General features: G+C 51.3%; 1 pseudogene; it reads right to left on the bottom strand.

Moving 5' to 3' along the window:
- Positions 1-820: 820 nt before the first annotated feature.
- On the bottom strand, positions 821-2,277 carry LOC142428574 (transmembrane protein 243-like; annotated as a pseudogene).
- Positions 2,278-7,525: the final 5,248 nt, after the last annotated feature.

The following is a 7,525-nucleotide window of genomic DNA, read 5'->3' as shown; positions in this document are numbered from 1 at the left end:
ACAAATCTTATTATGAATGAACGATTAAGTTACATGATATGTGAGGTATATGCCAATAAAATGATTTTTTAAAATAAAAAGATCCCTTAGAGCAGAGCCTGGACCCAAAGTGAGGCTATAACTTGGCTGGGCCAATCCCCCTCGTTGCTCTGCCTGCAGGCTTGTTCAACAGGGGGCTTTGGGCTGTACAGAAGAAACGAAGAAAGCCAGCACACCGCAAACGACCCGTCCCTAGCACAGATTTCAGTTTCCATGAGGTCTCCCGGTTTGTTTTGTCTCTTCACTTTTTATTGTGTGAGGTGAAGGTGTTCAGAGCAGACCTTCAGTTTTACATTAGACATTCAAACACAACTTGTAAATAAATAAATACAATAAAATACAATTTGGTTCAATTGTCCATGGTCTTGCCTTCAGGGTCCCATAGAGGACCCCATTTCCTCCCTGTGCTTCCTGTTTCCAGTCCTCCTTCTCCTGTCCTCTGACCTTTATATTTGGCCAAATGCTGCTCTTTTGGTCTTAAATGGCTGATTCTTCTAGAGGGCGGGGTGGGGGATGGGGTAGTGGTGGTGGTGGAGGGGTTCATCTCTGATCCCAAAGGGGACTGAGCACTGTAGTCTTCGGAGTCCCACTGTTTCTATCTGACCGGAGAGCCTGCACTTCTGTGACCCGGAGTTCTGGTCCACGGTTTTCTCCCACTCTACCCAGACATTTTTTTTCCAAAGTAGTTTGTAGTGGGAACCAGAACCATCTAATTTTCTACCCAGTTCCAATCGCCTCTTAGTCCCAGTGCTACGTGGACTTTGCCAGGCTTCCCTGCTGTCTACCGGAAGTCTTGCTGCTGGACCTCAAGGGAGCTGGAGGGGGGGGCGGGGGGCAAGGGGCACTTCCTAACAATTCACATTATTATCACTTGGTAAGGTTGAACAATACTGATGGTTAGGCATTAGGTTATTTTTCTAAAACTTAAAAAAGTTCATTATTACAATATTTGGGAAAACAAAAAGGAATAAAATTCATATGCCCTCCATCCTAGCAATCAACTCTGTGAGACCAAAAGGGCAGCATTTGCCCAAAAGCAAGTTATGCAGCGGGGGGAGGTAGGAGGGGAAGAGACCTGGACAAGGGAGTGCAAGGTAGAAACAGGCAGGCACCTGCTGCACTGTGAGATCAAAAGCAAGGTCACAGAGCCATCTGGGAACCCACTGCTCAATGGGGACCAGCTTGTTCTGTCAACTTTCACCTAAACCACCATAAAATACATATTTTTGTGTAAATTAATTTTTTTACTATTGTAATTAGATCGTCACAATCAAAATTGTCTTTTTATCATCTGTGTTTTGTTAACGTGAAATAAAATTACAGTTAGAAGCAAAAGTTGGTTGCATGGGGAACAACTGTATATTCCGTTTAACAGAAATGAAAGAATTAGTTGTATTAAAATGCAGGGTTTTGTTAGCTACATCGCCTTTTCCCCGTGCAATTACATTATAAAATTTTAATTTCAGAAGTGAAAATTGCTCGTGCTGTTTGAATTTTAGAGATAGGACTGTTTATGCTTCTTAAAGAAAGAGCAGAGTGATTGCTCTGTGAGCTGTCTTCCCTGCAGCAGGGAATTGAGAGTTACAGTGAACATGGAGATCACGTCCTAGACTCCCCCAGGAGATCGCTCAGTGCGCCTCATCCAGTGCTCGGCACAGGCCTGGCAGCTGTGGAAGAGTCCTAGTGAATACCTGTCTCGCTTTCCCACATCATGGAAGTACAGAGTCACAGACACACACAAGACGATGATAGAAAATAAGATATAAGAAGGGGCCGGGGGATGGAGGGGGAAAACGAGGAGCTGCTATCAAGGGCTCAAGTAGAAAGAAAATGCTTTTTGAAAATGATGATGGCAGCATATGTGCAAATGTGCTTGGCACAATGGATGAATATATGGATTGTGATAAAAGATGGAAGAGCCCCCAATAAAATTGTTTAATAAAAAAAGAAAGAAAATAAGATACAATAAATTAGATTTCTAAGCTTCAGTTCTAAGTCTCCTTGTCGATACTAGGAGATAAGAGCCCACACAGTAATACTGCTCAGAGACGCAGACAGCAAAACTCTATTCAATGATTTTGGAGGCAGATGAGGGAACCCAGAAGCACTGATCAGCATTACTAGAATCAATAAGGATGGCAAACTGCCTGGAACTCAATTGACGATCCGATCCTTGGCTGAAGGCTGTCGGAACAGAGGTCCGCTGGTGCCACACGTCCTGGCAGTAAGGTCCTCCATCTTTGAGTTTCCTCACTCTCCCCAGGCAAGTCTCAGGTCTGCGTCTCCAAATGCCTATTTCCTGGGTTCTCCATCGGGCTCTCCATCGCCAGCGCCCCAGGTCAGGGCTGGGAAGTCCGCGGAGGCAGGCAGTCTGGGGGCACTCAGACCCCTCATCTTGAGCAGCTAGAGAGCACCAGGCGTCTGCACGTGGGGGAGTCCTGGCCACGTGGGGTAGCTGGACCAGGTGCACCCCCGCCGAACTGGGGTCCCAGGAAGTGACCAGTGGCGCTGGCGGCGAGCTGCTCCCTGAACTATGGATTCCGGAGCAGGCTCCCCACCCCTGCCCAGACCACTGTCTGTAAAATATTTTCTCAAAGCCACAGTCTCCAAGACAGGGCGGCACTAAGTACGAAACAATGCTCCAAGCAGTGGGTTTGAGCATCGACTCCCAGACGGATTTGGCCTTCTGCCCCCTTTTCACAAGCAAAACAAAACCTCAGCCCGCACGCTGGCCCTGCAAAACCCAGGGTGGGCCTCTGTGTGGCAGCGCCCGCCCCTCCGGATCATTTCAGGGGCCATGGGGGGCATAGCTGGTTAGGGGCCCCCACGCGTTAGAAATCGGTCACTAGTCGGAAGCCACCAGGCTGTAAAGAGGTCCAGTCTCAGAGACCCTGAAGAGCAGGTCCACCCTGTCTTACAGCGTTGCTGGAGTCAGACAGGACTTGATGGCAGTGAGCTCTCCTTGGATAGTTCCAGAGGCCCCGAGAGGTGAGATCACCCAATCTGGGAAACACTAGAACAGAGTTATGTTGTGTTAGTTGTTGGTCGGTGTCATCAGGCTGGTGGCAGCTCATAGTGACCCCAGGTAAGCAGGAGGAGACACTACCTACCTGGCCTTGTGCCTCCTCCCAATTGTCATGTGTGAGCCCCTGGTAGCCTCTGGGGCAATCTGTCTCCTCCAGGGTTTTCCTCCACCTGTACAGTGAACTCCTAATTTGGGAGCAAAGTCCAAGGGCAGTGGAGTAGAGGACAGATATCTTTTGCTGAGGCTCCTTGCAAGAGGTTCAGGCAGTGATTGGCATTTAAAAAGAACTTTGAAGGGCAAGAGACGGTTCGTTCTTCGGGAATTCCATGAGTTCCCAACTCAATCTGTTTCCTCTGTGGGCAGGCTTTAAACTGGTGAAGACTCCAAGGTTATATGTTGTCGCCGGTTATATATTGGGCTGCTAACCACAAGGTTAGCAGTTCAAAACCTCCAGCTGCTTTGTGGGAGCAAGATGAGGTTTTCTCCTCCTAAAAGAATCCGTCTTGTCTGTGCTCTCAGGTCGCCATGAGTCAGAATTGACTGATTGGTGGTGAGGAAGGCTCATGAAGGCCTGGGGTGGGTCAAAAAGGCCCAGCACAGACCGGAGAGTGAGCAGTCGGCTGGATTCTAAAGTGTGGGGCAGGAGGATTTGAGTGACTTACTTTTCCAAATGACTTCAAAGGAAGGCGGCCTAAATGACCCACGTTCCCTGACGTCTTTGGTTTTTGTTGTTAGCTTTCTGTGTTTTCCAACCTATGAGCTCATTTCCCAGCACCGCCGCAGCCAATATTCTGTCGTGATCTATGTGATTTTCACTGGTTACTTTTCAGTAGGAGATCACCAGGTCTTTCTTCCTAGTCTTTCTTAGTCTGAAAGCTCTTTTGAAACGTGTCCACCACAGGTTACTCTGCTGGTATTTTAAATCTGGGTGGCGTAGCTTCCAGCATCACTGTAATACACAAGCCACCGGCTAAGGTTACGGGTCCACATTTGTTTCCATTTGTTTCTGTTTGTTTGTTTTATGTGTTGGAGGTGGGGTGGGGATAAAGAGCCATCTCATCATCTGAGAGTCACCTGGTATTTTTGATCTCTTGCCCTTTAGTAACTTCCTGTGAAGGAGAGGAAACATGGTTGGCAGCTTTGTTTAATTTACTTTATACAAATCAAAGAAGCAGACGTCCCTTCCTGCCTGTGTGCTACTCAGGCTACAGGCCTCTTCAAAGGGCAGAACAACTAGGTTGTGGAGTGATTAGACTTTTGTTGTATGATATCATAACAGTTCAAAGTTCTGCATTGTATAAAGGCCGCCGGTCCAGCCTTCAGAAATACTGTTCCCTGTGTCGAGTCCCAGAGAACTTCATGTGACTTTCTGATCTGGTTTGTCTTGTGCTGGTGAATGGATTAAATTTAGATTCTCGTAGAATATATGCTCACATAAAGGCCTGGAGTTCATTTCTTCCAGTTTCCTTTAACACGGCTAGACATGCCCTCCGAGGCATTGATCATGGGGGCACCAGGTGATGCTTGGGGAGGAACGCATATGTTTTTATTCCTCAATCCAAACTAGCAAGGATTCAACCAAACTCACTGCCATTGAGTGGATTCCAACCCACAGCAACCTTGTAGGACAGAGTAGCACTGCCCTGTGGGTTTCAGAAGCTGTCAGTCTTGACGGGAGCAGACAGCCTCCTCTTTCCCCCTTGGAGCAGCTGGTGAGTTTGAACTGTTGGCCTTTCTTTCATGCTTGTCTTTTGTGCTGGTGAGTTGGGCTTCGGAGTGTTCGTGTAGCCCCAGCGCATGTTTCTGATGGGCCAGGAAGGAGTCCCCAGGTGATGTAAATGGTTAGGCCCAAAGGTGGGCCATGGTTTGACCCCACCAAGGGAAGCCTCGGAAATCCAGCCTGACCATCTGCTTCTGAAAGGCCAGAGCCTTGAACACCCTCTGTCCCATGAGGTCGCTGGGCATTGGAATTGGCTTGATGGCAATGAGCAAGAGGCCAAGTTGCTACAGGCTTAGATCCACGTCTGCATTACCGTATACCCGAACACGCTCCAGTCCCAGACGGACATTTTCGAGACCCACTGGGGCCTCTGCCCACCTCTGCTGCCTTCTAGTCATCTTCAGCTTCATCGTCTCGTCTGGCCAGCTGAGCCTCTGCTGCTGGTTGGCATGCTGGTCACATGCTGGATACCGGAGCAGAAAAGGGGGTGAGCACATTGGGCAGTGGGTCTCTCCTAGCAGCTGGAGCGTACCGCCTGAGGGACGCTGGGAAGGGGCATGGGAGACAGGCATGGGGAGTGACTCAGGGAGCAGGGTGTGAACGACTGAGGCACAGGGGGAAGAGCGGGGCCTGCAGACATATGGAGGGTTGTAGGAGAGAGGACCTAGAGGTACTTGGAAGAGGGGGAGAGTCAGGGGATTCCCAGAGAGGAGCTGGGGCCACAGAAGGAGGAGGAGAGAGTCTGAGGATACATGAGAAGGGGTAAGTGTCCTAGGGAAGATGGGGAGAGGGGTTGAGAGTCTGGGGGCCTATGGAGGGTCTGATGCTGCTCAGGTGCCCAGAGAAGTGTGCAGCAGGGAAGCATCATGGTTTTGGGGTGGGTATCCCCATCTACAGCCCCTGGTCCTGCAGGCTTGGAGACCACCAGCTTGCCAGCTGAGATGCAAGGGGCTGTCCCAGAGACCCTGCAAGTGGGAGACACAGTGTCCCTATGCTGTGCCATGTCCTGGTGGGACTGCGTGGGCCCTTATCGCAGCCTGTCCCCACTGCTCCTCCTCCTCCCAGTCTGTCGGACTGCCCTTGGCTCCTGCCTGAGAGAGGAAGGGGGCTAGGAGCTGCCTCCAGCACTTCCATCTCTTTCCCGTCCCTGCTCGAGACTGTAAACACTCAACCTCCTGCTTTTCAGCTCGCTGGAAGTGCTGATAAGATGGGCTAATGTAAATCAAACACCAATGTACCTGTTTCCTGGCTTCAAAAACCAAGAGCCAAGTTCAACCTTGGATTTGTTCCCCAGGGATTGGGAAAAGCCTGGCCCAGTGGGGGATTTCTCTTATGCTGGGTGATTCTGAAATTTACTCTCATCTACTTTTGACTTTGAGATTTCACATGTCCAAGGGCAGTGGTGACCAGCTCTGGGCCTGTGTAGGGACAAGGTTTGATTCAGCCTGGGGTCCAGGCCCCTCAGCACAGGGCGCAGTATAGCAGCTGAGAGGCCTGAAGGTGCACCATGCCAGCATCCCATCTGGAGGTGACTGGTCCTTGCCCCGGGGCTCCAGGTGACCCAGGGAAGTCCTTGTAGAAAGGTTATTCTAAAGCAGGGGGCTGCAGACTGCATGGAGCTCAGTCCTCATCCTGGGGGCTGCCGTGCCACCAATGGAACACTCCCCCATCCACCTTCACCTCGTGCTCACAGAATGAGGGGGCTTCTATGACTCCATGAGCCCTGCCCTTGACTCGGGCTGTGCGTGGGGGCTCTCTAAGGCTGGGGAAGTCAAACCCCACCAGGGCCCATGCCGGGTACTGCGCCCCAGTTCTGAGGCAGACAGAGATGTCAGGTAGCTGGTCTGAGGGTATGTTTGCCAGCCCACCAGGGAAGGGCCTCGCACATGTGTGTAACAGAGGTCCTGGGGCCCTAGACAGGTGACACAGTCTATAGGCTGGTGCAAACAGAAGGCAGGGTGGCGATGGAGCCCCGGTGATGCTGGCCTTCCTTCTCTCCCCCTGCTCTCTCTGCTCCCTGCAGCTCTCACCCCTGAGTTCACTTCCCGGCGCAGAGTGGAGCACAAGCCCACAGGTATTGGAGTTGCCGCTGACGAGTTCCCTGCTGGGGTCCTGCTAGGGGCTTCAGGATGGTACTAGAAACATACTGGGGAGGAACAAGCCTGGAGAGGGAGCCACCCCACCTCCCAGGGGACCTGAGGTCCCTGAGTCCCGGCAAGGCAGGCTCCCACTCACTGCCTGGCCATGGGCTTCCTGCCATTTGAAATCACGCTTCACGGTCCCTGAAGTGAGACGCAATAAAATGTCAGTGCTCGTGCATAACTCTCCCAGGCACACAGCCCTCTCTGGCTAGACAGTCACACCTGCCACCGCTGTTTTTGCCCTGTGAAGGGTGAGCCATGGGGCCAGCAGAGCCCACCATGTATGCTCTGTGGGCTGGACAGATGTGTTCCTGCCGAGCCCTGGCCAGGAGTCTCCCCTTCCCATGAGGACCGGAATTCCGTTCTGTGGTAGGAGCACATGATGTCAATTCTAGGCCTTGGCTTTTAATCAGAATGGAAGTCCCTGTGTGCAGAGAGGGCCAGCTGTACAGCATGTCATATGTGTACCCTGCCCCCCCACACACACACCACATCTGTCTTGCTCGGGACCAAGGATCCAGTGGGCATCCCAGTCTCTCTCTCAGGCAGGTATGACGTCCTCTGGAGGGTGACTGATTGGGAAGGACATCTCCCTGTGTG

This window comes from Tenrec ecaudatus, chromosome 16, assembly GCF_050624435.1.
Source record: "Tenrec ecaudatus isolate mTenEca1 chromosome 16, mTenEca1.hap1, whole genome shotgun sequence".
Classification (NCBI taxonomy): Eukaryota; Metazoa; Chordata; class Mammalia; order Afrosoricida; family Tenrecidae; genus Tenrec; species Tenrec ecaudatus.
Note: the sequence above shows the minus strand (reverse complement) of the source record. Positions and strands in the feature narration are given on the sequence as shown.